Here is a 21,430-nt window from a genome sequence, read left to right on the forward strand (position 1 = left end):
ATTGCTTTGAAACTTGGAATACTTGTTCACCATCATAAGCTGACCCTGTATAGCAAGAAACATAACTCCATCTTGCTTTTTGCAAGATTTATGGCCCCTTTTGTACTTAGAAAATATCAGATTTCTTGGTTAAGTTTTATGTTTAGGTCAACTTTTCTCCTAAACTATCAAAGCTATTGCTTTGAAACTTGGAATACTTGTTCACCATCATAAGCAGACCCTGTACATCAAGAAACATAACTCCATCTTGCTTTTTGCAAGATTTATTGCCCCTTTTGGACTTAGAAAATCAGTTTTCTTGGTTAAGTTTTATGTTTAAGTCAGCTTTTATCCTAAACTATCAAAGCTATTGCTTTAAAACTTGCAACACTTGTTCACCATCATAAGTTGACCCTGTATAGCAAGAAACATAACTCCGTCCTGCTTTTTGCAAGATTTATGGCCCCTTTTGGACTTAGAAAATATCAGATTTCTTGGTTAAGTTTTATGTTTAGGTCAACTTTTTCTCTTAAACTATCAAAGCTATTGCTTTGAAACTTGCAACACTTGTTCACCATCATAAGCTGACCCTGTACAGCAAGCAACATAACTCCATCCTGCTTTTTGCAATACTTATTGCCCCTTTTGGACTTAGAAAATCATTTTCTTGGTTGAGTATTATGTTTAAGTCAACTTTTCTCATAAACTATCAAAGCTATTGCTTTAAAACTTGCAACAGTTTTTCACCATCATAAGTGGACACTGTACATCAAGAAACATAACTCTATCCTGCTTTTTGCAAGAATGATGGCCCTTTTTAGACTTAGAAAATCATGGGTAGGACAATATTTCTATTACACAAAAAAAAATCAGATGAGCGTCAGCACCCGCAAGGCGGTGCTCTTGTTTATATATATATTGCCCAGACCTTAAAGCTTTCTTTCCTATATATTTTTAGGTAACCTGGGCAATGCTCAGGGTGAGCTTATAATTGTGATCACGCTGTGTCAGTCGTGTGTCCGTTCATCGTCAACAGTTGTGTTTAAAAGACATCTCCTCCAGAACCACTTAATGGATTTTGGTGAAACTTGGCCTGGATGTTCCTCTACCAAAATTGTTCAAACTGTTCAGCTTGGTTGCGCATAGGTGCCACCAGAGCTAAAAAATAGAAAAATCTTTAAACAACATCTCCTAAACCAATGGTCTGATTTTGAAATAATTTCATACAAATGGTCCTTATGTCACCTTCTACCAAGATTGTTCAAATTATACCGAATCGTCAAAAAACATGGCTGCCAGGGGGCATGGTCACTTTTCCCTATATGTATATAGTGGAAATTAAAAAAATCTTCCTGTGTGAAACTGCTGGGCCGATTTAAAAATAATTTTACACAAATGGTCCTTGAATGACCCTTTACCAAGATTGTTCAATTTATTTTGATTCGTCAAGAACATGGCCGCCAGAGGGCATGGTCATTTTTCCCTATATGTATAGAGTGAAAACTTTAAAAAGGTATGAAACTCCTGGCCCGATCTTAGAATAATTTTACTCAGTCATTGTGTGACCCTCTACCAACCTTGTTCAAATTATACTGATTCGTCAAAAAACATGGTCACTTTTCCCAATAAGTATATAGTGGAAATTTAAAAAATCTTCTTGTGTGAAACTGCGTGCCGGATTTTAAAATAATTTTACGCAAATAGTCCTTGTGTGACCCTTTACCAAGATTGTTCAAATTATTTTGGTTTGTAAAAATTGTGGCCACCAGAGGGCGTGGTCACTTTGACCTATATGCATGTAGTGGAAATTAAAAATCTTCTTGTTTGAAACTGCCAGCTAGACTTTAAAATAATTTTACACAAATGGTTCTTGTATGACCTTCAACAAATATTGTTCAAATTTTTCTGATTCGTCAAGAAACATGACCGCCAGAGGGGCATTGTCACTTTTCATCAACAATTTTTTTAAACAATATGATCTCTTCCTACACCACAGAATATATTTTGATGAAACTTTACACAAATGATCTCTCGATAGCCTTCTTTTAAAGTTGTTCAAATGGCTCCGGTTCATTAAACATATGTGCCTATATATTAGGCATTTGATATCAGATTTGTACTTTCTACTGTGATTATTCAAATTATTGCACTAGGTTCAAAAATGTGTGTGAAATGTATTTAATATAAGCTAACATAGAAAAAAAACTAACTCTGTACTAATACAAACACACTTGAATCCTTGTACACAGGTGAGCGCTTTAGGGTCAATGACCCTCTTGTTTTTGTTTTCATCTTTCGCTATACATCATTTCTGATATCTCTGTCGTGGGGGCTGTGTCTCACTCTGTCCATCTGGTCAGATTGCTCTGTCTGTACTAGTAGAGGATGAATTATGCGCCCTGTGTGGCTGCATTTGAACTATGTAAAGCGCCTTTGAACGTGAAATTGATCATGAAAAGGGCGCTATATAAATCTGGTATAATAATAATAATCATCCCTTAAAGCTTCAGTGGGCAATTTTGTTGCCATCAACCTGAAACCATTATGTCTACCACACCACTGTGGTGTGAGACATTGATTTACTCGTCCACACTCTTTTAAGTCGAACATATCTCATCCGATCTTCAGCAAAATTGAACAAAATGCGTTTGCCAATAAGTTCTCGGCCAAGTTCAAAAACAGCCCAGGCACTTTGGAATTATGGCCCTTTGATTACCGAAAATACTGATGACAGTGATACAGGTCTTAGTGCATGTCTCTGTCACAAATCTTGTCCTTACTCTTAAGTCGAACATTTTTCATCCGATCTTCACCAATATTGAACAAAATGTGTTTGACAATAAGTCCTCGGCTAAGTTTGATAACTAGCCAAATTGGCCCAGGCACATCTGAATTATGGCCCTTGAATTACCGATAGGTCGCTAACTCCAAAACTTACTGATAGGCCGCTTACTCCAAAACTATCAAAGGTATACTTTCTGTGAGTAAACAGTACATAAAGACAGACTTACTATTCAGATAGTTAGGCAGTTGTGGGAGACATGCGCTTTTCTCAAAAGCAGCTCCACACTGGCCATAGCTTTATCAGATCAAGTGGTTCCAACGTTGTTTGAGCGGTGAATTTTACGCCGATCAGATGGAGAAATATGGCCGATACTACGAATTTCCGGAATTGTAAGTATGATTTAAAGGAATTTCTACCCGTTAAATAACGAATCAAATGAAACCGATGGGTGCACCTGGAGCGCAAATGTGTCTATATTTTAGCACATGTGTCTATTTAGCTGAGATTTGTGCCGTTTATTCAAACACTTCTGTACAGTCCGGCGGGGGAAGGAGATTTTTGACAGTTTTTGACAATATCGCCTCAAATATAGTGTTTATCGGGAGCAAGTAACTGTTAAAACACTTTTTATGTAAAGGGCTACCTCTTAAAACAAAGCGTGTGTATTTTCATAGAATTTTTCAGGGTTGTTTCTGAACAATTGGCCGAAAACCTAATGCAACGCCGTTTCGAGTGGGTCGCTATGCAACGCAATCAAGTGGATACCGTTCTGTGTCTCACTTGCGAAGTCTTATCCGTCTTAAAAACAGTCATTAAAGCCTAACAATGAATAAATTTAGTGAGTTTTATATCATCATAATGATCCCGCCATTTCTAATATCTTGTACTAAATATATATAATACATTTTTATGCTCGCTTAACATTTAACATATTTTTGCGGACATTGTCAAAAAAATCAACACAAAAACATAAAGCAAGGATGAACATCGAACAATATCATTAAGTAAATGATGGTAATAGTTTGTAAAAACAAGAACCAGTTCAAGGACATTTATCTCCTCCACGAATGGTATACTGAACAGCATGCCAAAAGCGGGTTGACTCTTTATGAGGATTGTTCAAATATGAATGCATCTGAGCACATAAAAATGTATCCTTGATAGATTTCAATGACAATTTTATTTGGTCCCCTCGAAGTATTCACCTCCAACAGATTTACAAAATTTCAGTCTTCTAATCCAATCCCTGAAGCCTTTCTCGTAGTATTTTTAGGTATACTATGAAGACACTGGAATATTGCAGAACCGAGGTGTTCGCGCTGCACAAAGTTCCGACCAGAAAGGTATTCTTGTGCCTTAGGAACAAAAAGAAGCCACACGGGGCAAGGTCAGGCGAATAAGGAGGGTGATGAAGGGAGCACAACAACCTTTTCCTGCTTCAGAAAGTCTTGTACAATAGACGCCTTGTGCGATGACGCATTTTCATGTAGCAATCTGACATTGGCCAAACCAGTTGCGGGTCTTCGAGTTTTGAAATATTTCTTCAGTTTTCGGAAAACTTTAGTCTTGTTAAACTTCGAATTTACGGATTTGCCTTTAGGAACAGCAACCTGAATGGCAGGACCCAGAGTTGTGAAGAATATGGCACACATTACCTTCTTGACACTCATGGTCCGCTTTGCAATGCATGGTCTTTTGCCAGACTTTGTTGCCCATATGTTTTGTTCTGGATCTTTCGTTTGGGCTCGAAAAAGTGAATTCATGTCTCGTCACCAGTGACGACATTTGCGAAAGATCGTGCATTGTAATTTGGAAACTATTTAAGCAACAAGTTTGCGCATTGCACACGTGCCTTTTTTCTGCTCATCTGTCAACAGATGGGGAATCTTCCTCATTTTCAAATTACGTTTCAGAATTGTATGAGCTGCTCTTACGAGATGCCAATCATATTAGCTATTTGCCTAGCGGAGTATCTTGCATCAGTAGCAACTATTTCTTTCACTCTAGCAACCATCTTGGCAAACGTTGCTGTTTTCGGCCGACGTCCATGTGGTTCATCTTCTGTTGAAACTAACCCACATTTGAATTTCTTAAACCAACGAATAACTGTTGAAAAAGATATTTCATTATGCCCATAAACAGAACATATATCATCAAAAATGTCTTTACACCCTATGCCAAGAGTACAACGATTCTTAATATAGGACCGTATTTCAACGGCGTACGCTGACCTTCTTCCAACCATTTTTGTATTAGTATACACGAGTAGGCAATGTTAGCGGGGGATATACACAGCTAACGTGAACGGATTTTAATGGGTGTGGTATCAATGTAGAAATGTACAAATGAAATACAGACACCAATGAAAGAAAATAAACGGACTAGCAATACTAAGAGAGACGTGTTGCAGTTGTACTATTTAACTGTCTCTAACAAAACTTTTTTTTTCATTGGTGTCTGTATTTCTTTTGTATTTTCATTTTTAAACGGCGACCATAGAGTTTTATTATATCGTTTCTGTTTTATGGAGGACAAATAAAATCTTGCCTTTTCCTTGGCCAATTTTAACGGTCTCTGTGATTTATCTCTCTGAAAATAAATGAACGTTTCACCTGGAATATGAATGAAAATATATACAAACAACTGATCAATACTTTTATCATGGACCAAACTTTATTTATTTTGTATGAACAGCTTAAATGCACAACAAATCAGTAATGAAATCACAATGTATTGGTTTTAAGGGATTAAAAGTAACCAACTGTAACTATACTGATTTAAAGAGTCAACCCGATTTCGGCATGCTGTTCAGTACCATTCGTGGAGGAGAAAAATATCCGTGAACTGGTTCTTGTTTTAACGAATTAATACTATTATTTACTTAATGATATTGTTCGATGTTCATCCTTGCTTTATGTTTATAAATGTGTTGATATTTTTGACAATGTCCGCAAAAAAGTGAGCATAAAAATGTAAAAGTACAATATATTAGAAATGGCGGGATCATTATGATGATATAAAACTCTCCAAATTAATTTATTCATTGTTAGGCTTTGAAAATAATGACTGTTTTTAAGACGAATAAGACTTCGCAAGTAAGACACAGAACGGTATCCACTTGACTGCGTTGCATAGCGACCCACTCGAAACGGCGTTGTTTCGGTTTTCGGCCGATTGTTCAGAAACAACCCTGAAAAATTCTATGAAAATACACACGCTTTGTTTTAAGAGGTAGCCCTTTACATAAAAGTGTTTTAACAGTTACTTGCTCCCGAAAAACACTAAATTTGAGGCGATATTGTCAAAAACTGTCAAAAATCTCCTTCCCCCGCCGGACTGTACAGAAGTGTTTGAATAAACGGCACAAATCTCAGCTAAACAGACACATGTGCTAAAATATAGACACATTTGCGCTCCAGGTGCACCCATCGTTTTCATTTGATTCGTTATCTAACGGGTAGAAATTCCTTTAACTCATACTTACAATTCCGGAAACTTGTAGTATCGGCCATATTTCTCCATCTGATCGGCTTAAAATTCACCGCTCAAACAACGTTGGAACCACTTGATCTGATAAAGCTATGGCCAGTGTGAGCTCTAGTTAAACTTTGTGGTACTTTTTTCCAGGACCATGAAGCGAAAGTTTATCTTTATTGTTTATTGACCACCCTGTATTGAGCTATGGTTCTTTTGTAGGTCCGTATAGTTGAGATGACACTAGACAAGGAGACAGAAGTGGCAGTACAAGGAGTGAAGCTCAGTCCATCAGTATTCTCAGGTAAATACAAATCAATTATTCAATGGTTGAGAGAAGTCTGTTTTTCATTACATATGTATATGGAGTTTGGTGATCTCGTAGTGGGCAGTATATGAACAAAATGCTCAAGTTATTCAGGGTGTTGAGGAATCAAAACACAGAAAATAAGGAAAACTGCTGGGGACCTTTACAAAGCACTGGAACCAGCTGTGGTGCTTGAGAGTGGAAGTGTTCACCAGTCTGTTATTTTTAAAGACGTTCTGTTAGTTACATATTCATATATGACCTACTTGTCTGTGGAAAGTGTTGGTAAATCATGCCCAGGTCTGCTACATAAATATTTCTTCCTGGATTTCACAGGTTATAGATACAAGCCTAGACAGAAGACGTACATTTTGATAGAAAATGTAAAACTGAAATAGCCCAATTTTAAAAAAGTAGCAGAAAAGATTTGCACATCTTTGAATGTTGCAGGGTCAATTTTATGTTTTTGTTTGCTTTGTTTGTGCATACATTTATATCCTAGTATAACTAAAAAATACAATATACTTTTGCTTTAATTGTGCCAGGTTGCCCAGACAGCTGCTGGTGAGTTTCTGAACGCCAAGTTGTTCCGACATGAAGAGGATGATGCTTCTACAGCCAAAGGTAAAAAGAAAAGTCTTAATACACCACTTATCAAAGATCTGGTGCAGTTCCTTATTGAAATAGAGGTAAGGGGGAATTTTATGATGTAACCGTGTGATATTTGTAGTGGTTTTGGTTTTGCTAATATATGCAAATAATGTTACTTACCAATTCAGTCTATTCCTGAATCTGCATCATGTCATAAAACATAGACTCAAGTTTTGTGAATAAGGCTGTTAACCATGAAATAGCTAAATAAAGCCTAGGTGAACCTTTGACATCTAAGTGTGACCTTGACCTTGGAGCTAGGGGTCTTGGTCTTGCACATGACACATCCACTTGTTATGGTAAACATTTATGTCAAGTTATTTCAAAATCCCTTCATGGATGGCAGTGTTATGGACTGGACATGAAACAGACCTCTAAGTGTGAACCTGGAGCTAGTTGTCTGGGTCTTGCGCATGACATGTTGTCTTATTATGATTAAGCCAAAATATGACTTATTAATTGTCACACTGCTTGCAAATGATAAAGTCGGTCAGTTTCTAATGAAGTCATCTGCTTGAAGTACCTTGATACGGTCTTAAGGAAAGAAAACAGCATTTTTGATATGGCGGCTGATTAACCGATTCAATTCAAAACAATAGATTAATCGATTTCAGAATTTTGAAATTGTCCCAGCCCTAGTGTTAACATAATCTGTTTCTTGTCAGGTCCATAACACATTGATTTCAGTACTCATACAGGAGGACATAGCTTGGATCTAGTCATAACTGAGTCACATAATGGTGTCCATGTAGAGAAATGTGCGCCTGGACCATTTTTATCTGATCACTGTTTTGTTAAGGTTCTTTTAGATGTTAAAAAAGGGACTGTTACTAGTAGGAGAGTGACATTTAGAAACTTTAAAAATTTCAACGAATCAGAATTTTCCAACGACCTAAGTGCAATAAATGTTGATTCACAGAATATAGACAAGTTTGTGAAAGAATTTGAATTGGAAATAGAAGATGTCCTGAATAAGCATGCTCCACTAAAAGAAAAAACTATAATTCAGAGAGCACCCAAACCTTGGTTCAATAAAAAATTGCAACATCTAAAGCAGCAAGTTAGAAAATCTGAGGGTACATGGAGGCGTTATGGTAAACAGATCAGTTTGAGTCATATAAACAAGTAAGAAACGAATACAACTTTGAAATCAAACGTCAAAAGAGAAACACACTCAGTGAAAAGATAGAGAATGCTAAAGGTGATTCCAAGACTCTGTATGGATTGGTACCTGTGCGTACTGGTACCAAATCAGAAAACCCACTGTCTCAAGGAGAGTCTAATAACTCATTGGCCGAAAAATTTGCTGACTTTTTCATGGCAAAAATCTCAAAAATACGTCAGTCCCTAAGTGAATACCAAAACTTTGAACCTCAAGTAAAGGATATACAAAATTTAAACAAATTTACTGAATTGACTCAAGATGAAGTGAAAAATCTCATCAGTGAATTGAATACTACATCTTCAGAGTTAGATATTTTGTCAACATGTATTCTGAAATCACATGTAGATGAACTTCTCTCTAGTATCACTAAATTGGTGAATCTCTCATTACAACAAGGTGTTTTCTCTGTGAAATACAAACAAGTAGTTGTTAGACTTCTGCTAAAAACAGCAGGTCTTGAACTAGAACATTCCAATTATCGTCCTGTGAGTAATTTATCATTTCTGTCAAAACTTTTTGAGAAAGCTGTTCTTTACAGATTAAACAAACACGTAAATCAAAACAGTCTTTTGCCTAAGAACCAATCTGCATACAGGAAATACTGTGAAATCATTTTTATGCGCGTAGGACGAATTTTCGCGTATTTTGCGCTAGGACCAATGTGCGAATTAAAGACTTGCTATTATTATTTTTTAATTTTAATTTTCATTTCTAAAATTGAAAATGCGCGAATTAAAGCCCGCGTGAAACAGTCCTTTTTCACATTTGCGCGAAATTTCATGCCAGCGAATTTAAATGATTTCACAGTACCATTCCAGTGAATCTCCGCTACTTCGGTTAGTCAATGATCTTCTAAGTGGTATGGAGAAAAAGGAAGTCACAGCCCTTATTGCGATTGACTTTAAGTGCGGCATTTGACACTGTCACCTGTCTGGATGCCCTAAAAGCACAATATGGCCTCTGTGATAAAGCTCTTCAATGGGTAGACTCCTATTTAAGGCCTCGTACTTGTAAGATTAATATCAACAATGTATATTCATCAGACTGTCATCTTGAATGCACTGTGCCCCAGGGCAGTTGCCTTGGTCCTTGGCTGTATCCCACCTATGCTGGAACCCTTTTTGATGTAATTCCAAAATCCATATCAGTCTACGGTTTTGCTGATGATCATATAGCAAATAAAAGCTTTCGTCACACATCTGTTTCCGTAGAATCACAAGCGATCGGAGACCTTGAAAGGTGTGCAGTTATAATTAATGACTGGATGAATAGAAACACACTGAAAATGAACACTTCAAAAACTGAATTTATTATGTTTGGTAGCAGACCTCAATTGAACAAATGTTTTACAAATTACATTAACATTGCTGGTGATGATGTCAAATGTGAAAGCACAATTAGATATCTTGGTGGATTTCTTGACGAAACCCTGAACTTCAAAAATCATGTAAATCGCAAATGTCATACAGCCATGTTGAATTACCTACGAATTAAGAACATCCGAAAGTACTTAACAAAAACAGTCGCTGAAATTTTAGTTTTGTCTCTAGTTATTTTACATCTGGATTATTACAATGTCATACTGTATGGTGTAGCTTACTGTGAGGTGTGTAAGATGCAACATATTCAAAACATGTGGGCAAAACTTTAAACCTTAACAGGAGGAAATTTGACATTTCTAAACAAGCATTGTATCACTTACATTGGTTGCCGGTGAAAGCAAGAATTGACCAAATGCCAACTGTCAATCAAATCAATGAATTGATAAGCGATCAACCAATCAATGCACTTGAATCGGCTCACACCTCCAGGCGGTGTTGATGTAAATATTATCCTCCAACATTGCGATCTAGACACCGATAAAACAGATGATTAATTCCTTTTGAAAATGATTGTATATAAGTGTTAAACTTACTAGAAATGGTAAAGAGGTATCAGTAGGGACTCTTCAAGCACAACAGTCGCTTTCCATAACGTCTAAAGGGCAGTATAAACTTTATCTCTTTTCCAAGTCCTAAGAAAAGTCTGGAGAAGTGTCTTTGCTGGATTGATTTTATTAAATCATATTTTAGTACTTTTTGATATGAAGTTATTGCAATAACAATTTCAACATAATATAATCAAAGGGCAAAGGGTCGGACAACAAGTTCTGACACTATTAGAGACTGTCATTCCCTTTAGCTGTAGGTATAAACAAATCCACAAAAATAACATCATGTAATATCAAGCAATAATGAACTACAAATGACGGCTGTTCACACACACAAGTACAAAAAACCTTTTTCATGATGAAAAAAAAAATTCGATATGATGGCATGGGTCTCTTTGTCTGTTTGCAACAATTATAAATGCACATATATAATTTTGAACACTGATGGACAAATTTATTCAAATATTCTTAGCTCATTTACATATTTCGGCCAATTTAACTGTTTTTTTCACTACATTTTCACTGCTTTTTTAGTAAAATGTATGTTCAGTGTTATTGCTTGTGTTAAGAATACTATGTATTATTTGTACTTTGTTGAATATTAATGAGTTTTTCTAGATTTGTTGGTTTATTTCTCAGTCACAACAGTTTATATGTGGCATTTACATAACTGGAACCTGTGAAAAGAAACTGCCAAAAATAGCAAAAATAATATGTACTAAAAATTTCACATTATTCGTGTCCTAACTCTTCAATTACTGGGTTACCTTATCAACATGTACGCGGAAAAGCTGAGGGAGAAGTTATACCTAAAGTGTAAGTGTGACATTATCCTAGCACTTTTTCCAGTTTTGCACACGGGGCATAAAGTACTAATAGAGTACAAGTTGACAAAATACTGGAAAAATGTCAAACTGAACGATTAACAAATATTTTTATGATAATAAAAACACGCATAAGCTTGTTAGTGATTTATCAAAGAAGAAACACAAAATTTTCAAAAATAAATATGATCATCAGTGAATGTCGTTGTGCAACCGTCCGTCTTCTTCTTTTTACTTCTGATTATACATGCTTTCACAACTAATTCCATCTCCGAAATGTCGGAAAATCCAAACACTATTGGTGTAAGACTCCTTACAGTTCTTATTTGCATTCCGTTTTTGTCTTACAGACAAATGATATGCCAGAAATCTCTCACAAATCTCTTTAGGAATATCACGTATTGTTGCAGTAGCAACCATTATCTACCTAAATGTCGGAGGTTAAGGTTTTTGCAGTTCCACGTGACAAGTAGGCGGAGCGATAGATAACCTGGCATCTGGTCAGTTGAGTTCAAGATACTTTCTTTCATGTATAGCTGTCACACTGGCAGAGCACCTCTGTTTTTAACAGAATTGCTTAGAGACTATATTCCTAGTAGACAAGGTTTGAGATTGTCTGAAAATTCTGAATGTCGTTATGTTGTTCCATACAACAAAACGCAAAACATTCATTGATAGAAGTTTCTGTACTATTGGTCCAAAACTTTGGAATGAACTGCCGTTAGAACTATGCAAAAGTAAATCTCTTTACACATAAAAAAAAATCTTAAGACACTGTATTTCAGAGATTTTGCGGCATTGTTTTAAATTTTTGATAACTGTTTATCATGCGAAAACAGCAGGTGATAGTTCTTAAATTTTTGTAAAAGGTTTTACATTTCAACATTTATATCTCCAAGGTTTGTTTAATAAACGTACTTGTTGGTAAGGCTCTATTGGTAGGGTAGTGTGTAGAATTTCTTTCTTAAAAAGTATATGATGGCAGCATTATCCGGGGGGTTTGAACCTCTATATGCAGCTTGTCTGGGCATACCAGATGCTGTAAGCACTGGTATTGGCAATATGGGTAAAATGACCTCAAGGGAAGGGATGTGGTCATGGCTGTTTGTTACAATAAGGCTGTTATTTTTGTCATTATTAATATTGTTATAATAATAATAATTATTATTATTATTATTATGTACAACGCCATTGAAAATATCATTGTATAAAAATAGGTGTTTAATCAAATCATTCAGTTTCAGTTTCAGTTTCTGCCATTTAGCAAGGGATTTGAAAATAATTTGACACAAATGTTAACCATATTGAGAAGATGTGTCATGCTTATGACTCGGGTCTCTTAGGTCAAGGTCAAGGTCACCTCTGATAATTGATGTGGGGAAGTTGGCAGTTACTTGCGGAGAACAGGTTTGTACTGGTACAGAATCCAGGAACACTAGTTAGTTTAACTGCCCTCCCTTACATGGCTGTAATACTGTTGAAAAACAGTGTTAAACCAAAAACAAAAAACTAAACGATTCTGGCATATTTTGCACAGACAACTGTAGCATTTTTGGGCACACTTCAAGGGCATTTGTCACCAATAGTGACAGCTCTTGTTTTATCTGTAGATGCCTGTCCTGGTGAAATGATCAAGTTCAGCAGGCAGCGAGGCTTGTTTATCATTGGTCATGTGTATCCACCACTGACTGATGTCACAATTACTGTGTACGATAGCGCAGACAAAGTGGATGCTGTCACAGCACTGACCAGTGAAAAGGGAGATTTCAAGTGAGTTTGATACTTATATTTATTTGACATTATAGTACATGTTTGACTTACATGACAATATCGTATAACCTGAAGACTGAAGAGTGTGAATCTCTAAACAGGCTATTACAACAACCTTAAATAAGTGCTCCAGCTATCAAGTTTAAGGCAAAATATATAAACAATTTAGTATATACCTACATTATCTTTTATGTACATTACACAGCAGTCCATTGTCAGACTGCTCTCAGTACTGCATTTTGTGATGTTTTGAACATTTTTTAGTAACTAGCCTGATTTGCCACCTTTACAGAATGGCCAGAATTGAACTTAACCAAATAGTAAAACAATGAAATTGTCATGTTATACTCTTTTGTCAAGATTTCAGAATTTTCAGCACATGTATATACAAGTCATTGAGTTGGCAATAAATCTTTAAACACTTAAATGCTTTTGTTAAACTAATAATGCTGTCATGAAGGAGTTTTTCTTACTTTTTCTCAGTTACATAACACTTGAATGATGTTCATCATTGCCTTCTGTTTGATCCACTGAAATTTTGCAATTTAGAGCATCATCATTATTGGACATTTGGACTGCTGAGTAATGTCTTGTTTTGCAAATTATTCGACGCCGCCCTGAAGGCGGTGTCGAGTATATGGGATACACTTTTATTTCGGACCCTGTAAAGATGGTAATGAATAGTTTCGGAGTGATAAACTGAACACAGTGAATAGTTTGTAAAAGGATCAACGATATTGCACAATACATTTTAGTGAATAAACAAAAATGGCAAAAAGAAAACATAAAAAATGTATGTAATGCAACTTATTATGTGATTTAAAACAATGCTATCTGTCTTTCCTCTCCTTATTTGTAGAGCAGAACATATTTTTTTTATTTACAATTTCGTCAAAAATGTTGATCCGATTTATTGATAAGGGAGGTTACTCTGTAAGTCAAGTTTTCTATTTCTATTCTTAGCATGACCTACTTACCTATCTCATTTTCTATAAATAGAACACACCGCAGATATACCATACTGTAAAGCGTGAATCGCCTGGACAAGGGAGCGTTCGTGTATTTTACAACTTCGAAGAGAATATTAAAAAAAAAAATTATGGAAAATTACAATTGCCTGCAAAAAAATTCCTTGGAAAAAAAACGTATTTACAAAGTAAATAAAGGAATCAATAAGCATAGATATGTTGAAATGAACGAAGGATATGCCGCTGTTAACTTATTTTTAACCTTTTTGTCTTATTTTCTTTGTTGATAGGTACAGTGATGTAATTTTAGAATGCGCACACTTTTGCAAATTCCTATTTCTATTTGTTTTTTTGTTTTTTTTTTTCTTTCTTTTTTTTTGTTTGCTTATGTGTCATATAGATCTACTCATTGTTTACAGATATACACTGTCAACTAAGGTGTGCAATAGGCTAAAGAGCACTTGGCTGAATTTGTCAGTGACAAGTTAATACTTCCTTAAATGTGGTTAGATCGAAATATCAAAAGCCATGGGACCATAACTTATCAAAGCATCGGTGACTTTAAAATAGAATTTCTTGTTGAATTTATATGTTCATTGATCTTATATGACTAGTCAGTTGCTCTGGTTTTATTATATCTTGTTACTTGCTTCTTCTTTTTTTCTTTTTTCTTTTTAATTTAATAGATAGTTTTTGTATTTGTCCATTCCTGACAAAAAAAAAACCAATAAATAAAAAAAAAAAACATTTTCATTGAAATATTTTCTACACTTTGGTAGTGGGTTATTATGCTTTCTAAATTTCTTGTAATATTAGATTTGAACTAGACACTGACATACTCCTAGTAACCTTACAGTTCAACGAGGACTTCAAGTTTATCGTTCGTCCGAAAAAAAAGAATTCTATGATATTCAAAAGCATATAAGAAAGATTCATGCTTTGTGAATAGGGGCAATATAGAGATTATTTATGTTATATCATTCTTTTCTTGGACAAAATTTTTGATTGTTTTTGTCAAGGGAAACAGTAAATTGCTGTGTATAATCTGCATTCTGAAATCTATAATGTAGGTGACTAAGGTCCATAAAACTTCATCAGTAAATAGAAAACACTTATTACATTACATGATAATAAAAATAATGGTTTCTGTGAACCACAACTTTGAAATAATTTCAACATTTCCTCATTTCCCAACAAACTGCATTTCTGTGAAACTTCATACACACGCTCCTGCATATAAGAACTTTTCACAGGAGATGACCTTAGTTAGTGAAATAATTACTTTAATTTTGTATGTAAAGGGACCACCTACTCGCAATGTTAATGTCATTGCAGGTAGAGGATTTGTATTGCATGGTAAAACTTTTCTATCATGTTTATTCTTCATGTTTTAAACAGTTTATAACATTTATTGTTTTATGTGCTAATGTTGATAACTTGTAGCCAGTCAGACTAATAAAGTAATGATTAGGTGATTTCTCATATTGCAATAAATGTACTTCAGACACAACACTTGGCGGCGTCTTTGATGCTTGCATCAATGAATTGCCTTGTATCTTGTTTGTATAGGATTGGTCCACTTCACAAGGGTTATGATTATATGGTGAAGGCAGAGAAGGATGGTTATGTGCTGGAGAAAGATGAGAAAGAAATGGCTGTATTCCGTGCCAGAAAACTCAGCAGAATTGATGTTAAGGTATATTCTGTTAACTGTCAGAGATGTGTGGTATTTTCCGGTATACTGGTTTTACCAGTAATTGTTTATAGTGGTATAAACAGTATGATACAACTACCAGTATAGTTTGGATATTACAGTCAAATATCCAACAGAGTTCGAAAATGATTTTTTTTCAAGCGTTTTTGTTAGCTCACCTGTCACATAGTGACAGGGTGAGCTTTTGTGATCGCCCTTTGTCCGTCGTCTGTCCATCCGTCATCCGTCCACAATTTCCTTGTGAACACGATATAGACCACATTTTGTATTTGATTTTAATCAAACTTGCACACAACTTGTATAGGCATAATATCTCGGTTCCTTTCGAAAACTGGCCAGATCCCATCATGGGTTCCAGAGTTATGGCCCCTGAAAGGGCCAAAAGTTGCCATTTTTGGCTTGTGAACACGATAGAGAGCACATTTTGCAATCAACTTTGATCAAACTTGCACACAACTTGTGTTGGCATAATATCTCGATTCCTTTTGAAAACTGGCCAGATCCCATCATGGGTTGCAGAGTTATGGCCCCTTAAATGGGCCAAACTTTGCTATTTTTGGCTTGTGAACACAATAGAGACCACATTTTGCAATCAACTTTAATCAAACTTGCACACAACTTGTATTGGCATAATATCTGGGTTCCTTTCGAAAACTGGGCAGATCCATCATGGGTTATGACCCCTTAAAGGGCCAAAATTTGCTATTTTGGCTTTTGCAGCCATATAGAGACTCCATTTATGGTTTGATTTGATACAAACTTGCAAAATATCTTCAACAACAATAAATCTTGGATTCCATGATGAATCTGTCAGATCCAGTCAGAGTTACGGTCCCTGATTGACCCCTAAAAGAGCCAAAATTTGGTAATTTTTACCTTGTGAACATGATAGAAGTGACACTATATATTTGATTTTAACCACACTTACACACAACTTAAGTCACAATAAGATCTTGGTTCCTTTCGAAAACCGGCTAGATTCCTTCATGGGTTCTAGAGTTACTGCCCTATTTTGGCCCTTTCAGCCATATAGAGGTTTCATTTATGCTTTGATTTGATACAAACTTACACAGAATGATTATCTTGATGATCTCTAGGCCTGGATTGAAACTGGGTCATGTCAGATCAAAAAGTAGGTCATCAGGTCAAATCAAAGGAAAAGCTTGTTAACAACCTAGAGGCCACATTAATGACCCTATCTGCATGAGACTTGGTCAGAATGTTCATCTTGATGATTTCTATGCCAGGTTTGAAACTGGGTCATATGGGGTCAGAAAGGAAAAGCTAGTTTGTTAACACTCTTCATGCCACATTTATGATCCTATCTTCATGAAACTTGGTCAGAATGTTTATCTTGATGAATCCTAGGCCAAGTTTGAAACTGGGTCATATGGGGTCAAAAACTAGGTCATTAAGTCAAATCATAGGAAAATCTTGTATACACTCGAGGCCACTTTTTATGCCCCCGAAGGGAGGCATATTAGTTTTCAACTGTCCATCAGTTCATTCGTTCGTTCGTCACAACGTTAACTTTTTGCATGAACGCACTTTACTCGCGAACCACTGCACCCAGGACCTTCAAACTTCACATGCTGATAGTACTTATTGAGTACACGACCCCTATTGACTTTGGGGTCACCAGGTTAAAGGTCAAGGTCACAGGGGCCAATGTTAACTTTTTGCATGAAAGCACTTTACTCGCGAACCACTGCACCCAGGACCTTTAAACTTCACACGCTGATAGTACTTATTGAGTACAGTACCCCTACTGACTGGGGTCATCAGGTTAAAGGTCAAGGTCACAGGGGCCAATGTTAACTTTTTGAATGAAGGCACTTTACTTGTGAACCACTGCACCCAGGATCTTCAAACTTCACATGCTGATAGTACTTACTGTGTACACGACCCCTATTGACTTTGGGGTCACCAGGTCAAAGGTCAAGGCGCTGCGGGGGCATTTGTCACCATTAGTGACAGCTCTTGTTTGCTCCAATCTTCCCGAAACTTTGTCAGAATTTTTGTTTTCATGAAATTTTGGACAAAACATGTTTACATTGTTATGGTGTGTTACACTGGTGAAGCAACCTAGGGCCATCTTGACCCTCTTGTTTAAGAAATTCAGATCTGAAAAACATCATGGTACATTGCATAGAACAGGCAAAAAATGATATGACTCAGTATGAAGGTTAAGTTGTGATACACAACTCTATCAAAGATTTCTTGATTAAAATCTTGAAATAATAAAAGTGCTCAGCGTGAGCTATTGTGATTGCTCACTGTCCGGTGTCCGTCCATCCGACGTCCATCAGTGGTCCGTGCACACTTTCCTTTAAACAGCATCTCCTAAAAAACCACCAGGCCAATTTTGATGGAACTTCACAGGGGTGTTCCTTGGATGGTCTTCATTAAAAATTGTTCAAAGAATTGAATTCCATATAGAACCCTGGTTGCCATGGCAATCGAAAGGAAAAACTTAAAAAATATTCTTGTCCAAAACTAGAGGTCATAGGGCTTTCATATTAAGTATGTAGCATCATCTAGTGGTTCTCTACCAAGATTGTCAAATAATCAACCTAGGGTCAAATGTGGCCCCGCCCTGGGGGTCACATCGTTTACATAGACTTATATGTAGGGAAAACTTTGAAACTCTTCTCGTCCAAAACCAGAGTTCATAGGGCTTTCATATTTGGTATGTAGCATCATCTAGTGGTCCTCTAGCGAATTTCCCCTTCAGCTGGCCCCTCTACACAGACTGTATATATGGAAAGTGAATATCGATTTTGATTGGTCGTTGCGCAAGGCCATTTTTATGCCCCTGGCATCTACTGATGTGGGAGGAATATAGTGATTGTCCTGTCCGTCCTTTCGTTCGTCCGTCCGGTTAACCAAATGGGACCGTTTCACCTAGCATCAATACCCCTTACTAGAATGACTTGATACTAATGCAGATGTAACCTGTGACCATTCCTCATCTTCAGACATCACCTGACCTCAGTTTGACCTTGACCTTGAACTTGACCTCGTTTTGGACTTGGGTTGCTTTGTATCGACAAGGATGCCACCGGGGGCATCAAGCGTTTATTGAACGCAGCTTCTTGTTCAGTTTACATTAGAAACAAAATGGCGGACGTCTGTCGATTCGAAAATTAATTCAATGATTATCCTTCTTTGAGATGGTTTTATATCTATCATGGAGTTATTCTATACCTTAAATAAAGTTTATTTTCTGGAAAGATTGTCATTTTGTAGTTATTCATAGGAGAAAAAGCAGTATGAGTCATGTTTTTCTTGCCAATAATGGCAATACTGTATTCACCAATGATTTAAACAAGCACTTGGTTTGTACAAGGGGAATTAAACGACTGGTCACTGCAGATAATTCTGCTTAGTCTACATAAACTAATAAAATAATCAAAATGAATTACTCTCATTACACATTCAAATAACTAAAGGGTATCACATCATAAATTTATTTCTAATAAACAATAACAATACAGTTAGAAAATTTCATTGGAGCAAAAAACATTCACAACAACAAAAAATAAATTATAAATGAATATAACAGCAAAATATTTTTAAACAGGAGTTTTCCTTCAAAACGAATTTACTATACAAAATTAATTCAACAGAAGAGTGGTCAAACCAACACTTGCCGCGAGGTGTATTCCAGTGCTCGGCGTAAATTCGAAATTTCAAATAAATCAATAATAAAAAATAATAATTAATTTTACAGTAAGTTCAAACAACAATCATCATTATCATTTACAACCATGTCATTGGTTTAAGATATATAATTAGCTTAATGTAGTACACTCGGAATGACTGCCATTTCCGTGTGATTATATTGTCAGGTAATTCGGCATTGTTCCGACATAAATATCTGTATAGGATCATTCAACATGAAAATAAGCCAGGCATTGGATACACCAGTCTAAAAGAATTTAAATTCTGAAATCCGGAATAATTTTAAGTTCCTACTACCTCAACTCAAGAAGTTTAGAATGATGTGTAATATTTGAAAAGTAAAGAAATTACAAACCAACAAATCAAACAGAAGCTTGAAAACATCAATACCTGAATTACATACTCCTATTTATTTTCTTCCAAGTGGCACGAGCGAATTACATAGAACAACATTTTTCCACTCAGTAAAACCTGTCTTAAGCAGCCAGCCAAGGGAGTGGGGAAAAGTGGCTGTTTACAACAGGTGGCTGCTTAATGCAGGTAAATAGAATAAATGACCATTTTGGGAAATGAGACACAGGCTGGTCGTGGCCCCGGGGTCACATGGTTTATATAGACTTACATAGGGAAAAGCTTTGAAAATCTTTTTATACAAAACCACATGGCCTAGGGCTTTGATATTTGGTATGTAGCATCATCTAATAATCCTCTAGCAAGATTGTTCAAATTATCCCCCTGGGGTCAAATATGGCTTCACCCCAGGGGTCACATGGTTTATATAGACATATACAATGATAACTTTGAAACTCTCCTTGCACAAAATCACATGGCCTAGGGCTTTGATATTTATATCTCCCTCCACTAGGGGAGACATACTGTTTTAGCCCTGTCCATCCGTCAGTCGGATCGTCAGTTTGGACTGTCCATCCATCTGTCACTCTTCATTTTCGATCACCCACATCATAGTTGTAACCACAAACACCCACCCACCCTCAGCCCCATCACCATACACATTCCAGATTTCTTACTTGATTGTGCTCTCCTTAAAGGATATCTGTTCTTTTTTAAGTTCAAATGTATATGCTAAACAACGACACTTGATGCTAAACTACTTGAATATTTTGTTCTAGTTACACTTCAAGCTTACATTTTAAATAACTCTGTATAATTCTGAAAGCTAAGCTTATTACAGTAAACATATTCCATTCAAATAATTTCATTATACATTAGATCAAAATGCAACATATTTGTATTATGTACATGTATTCAACATTTTGTTTTCTGTATAAAGCACAAGAACCTAAGTGAAGTAGGGGTCATGTATCTTCCAAGAGGGATATTTAGCTTGACTATACGAAGTATGGAGAGCTGTCCTTCTTGACCCAGCATTGGCGTCATTCCGCGTCAGCACTTTTGTTTCAAATTTAAAATAGTTATTCCTCAACATCAACATACATCATATGGCACAAGGGCCATAACCCTAACACCAATATTTCATGAATTATCCCCTTAATTTACTTAGAATTTCAGGTTAAAGTTTTGATGCACTTCCACTCAATCATTATCACAGTTATTACTAAATGGATTTGATTCAAACTTAAAATAGTTGTTCCCTTTATCACCAACATCATATGACGCAAGGTCCATAACTCTGGTACCAATATTTCCTGAATTATGCCCCCTTTTACTTAGAATTTCAGGTTAAAGTTTTCATGCACTTTCATTCTTATCTCAGTTCAAAAAGATACTCATTGAAAACCTGTGAATGTGTTATCAATTATGTCATAAGAAACGCTGTAAAATCGTTATTTTTCACTTTTCACATTTTTAGCTCGTCTGATTTTTTGAGAAAAAAAAAATGATGAGTTATTGTCATCACTTGATCGGTGTTGGTGTCGGCGTTGCCAGGATAAGTTTTATGTTTAGGTCAGCTTTTCTCCTAAACTATTAAAGGTATTGCTTTGAAACTTGCAACACTTGTTCACCATCAATAGCTGACTCTGTTACAGCAAGAAACATAACTCCATTCTGCTTTTTGCAAGAAATGGCCTAGGGCTTTGATATCTGGTATGTAGCATCATCTATTGGTCCTCTACCAAGATTGTTCAAATTGTCCCCCTAGGGTCAAATATGCACCATCCCGGGGGTCCCAAGTTTTACATAGACTTATATAGGAATT

The 21,430-nt window shown here is 36.1% G+C and overlaps 1 long non-coding RNA gene across 1 annotated transcript in view; it reads left to right on the plus strand.

Annotated features, from left to right (window-relative positions):
• LOC128558668 (uncharacterized) overlaps positions 1–15,549 on the plus strand; it is a 37,321-nt gene extending 21,772 nt beyond the window's left edge. The window contains exons 5-8 of the long non-coding RNA XR_008371797.1: positions 6,461–6,542; positions 7,091–7,169; positions 12,726–12,885; positions 15,423–15,549. This is a non-coding gene — a long non-coding RNA (uncharacterized LOC128558668). The remainder of the gene's footprint in view (positions 1–6,460; positions 6,543–7,090; positions 7,170–12,725; positions 12,886–15,422) is intronic.
• The last annotated feature ends 5,881 nt before the right edge of the window (positions 15,550–21,430 follow it).

Source organism: Mercenaria mercenaria, chromosome 7 (assembly GCF_021730395.1).
Source record: "Mercenaria mercenaria strain notata chromosome 7, MADL_Memer_1, whole genome shotgun sequence".
NCBI classification, from domain to species: Eukaryota; Metazoa; Mollusca; class Bivalvia; order Venerida; family Veneridae; genus Mercenaria; species Mercenaria mercenaria.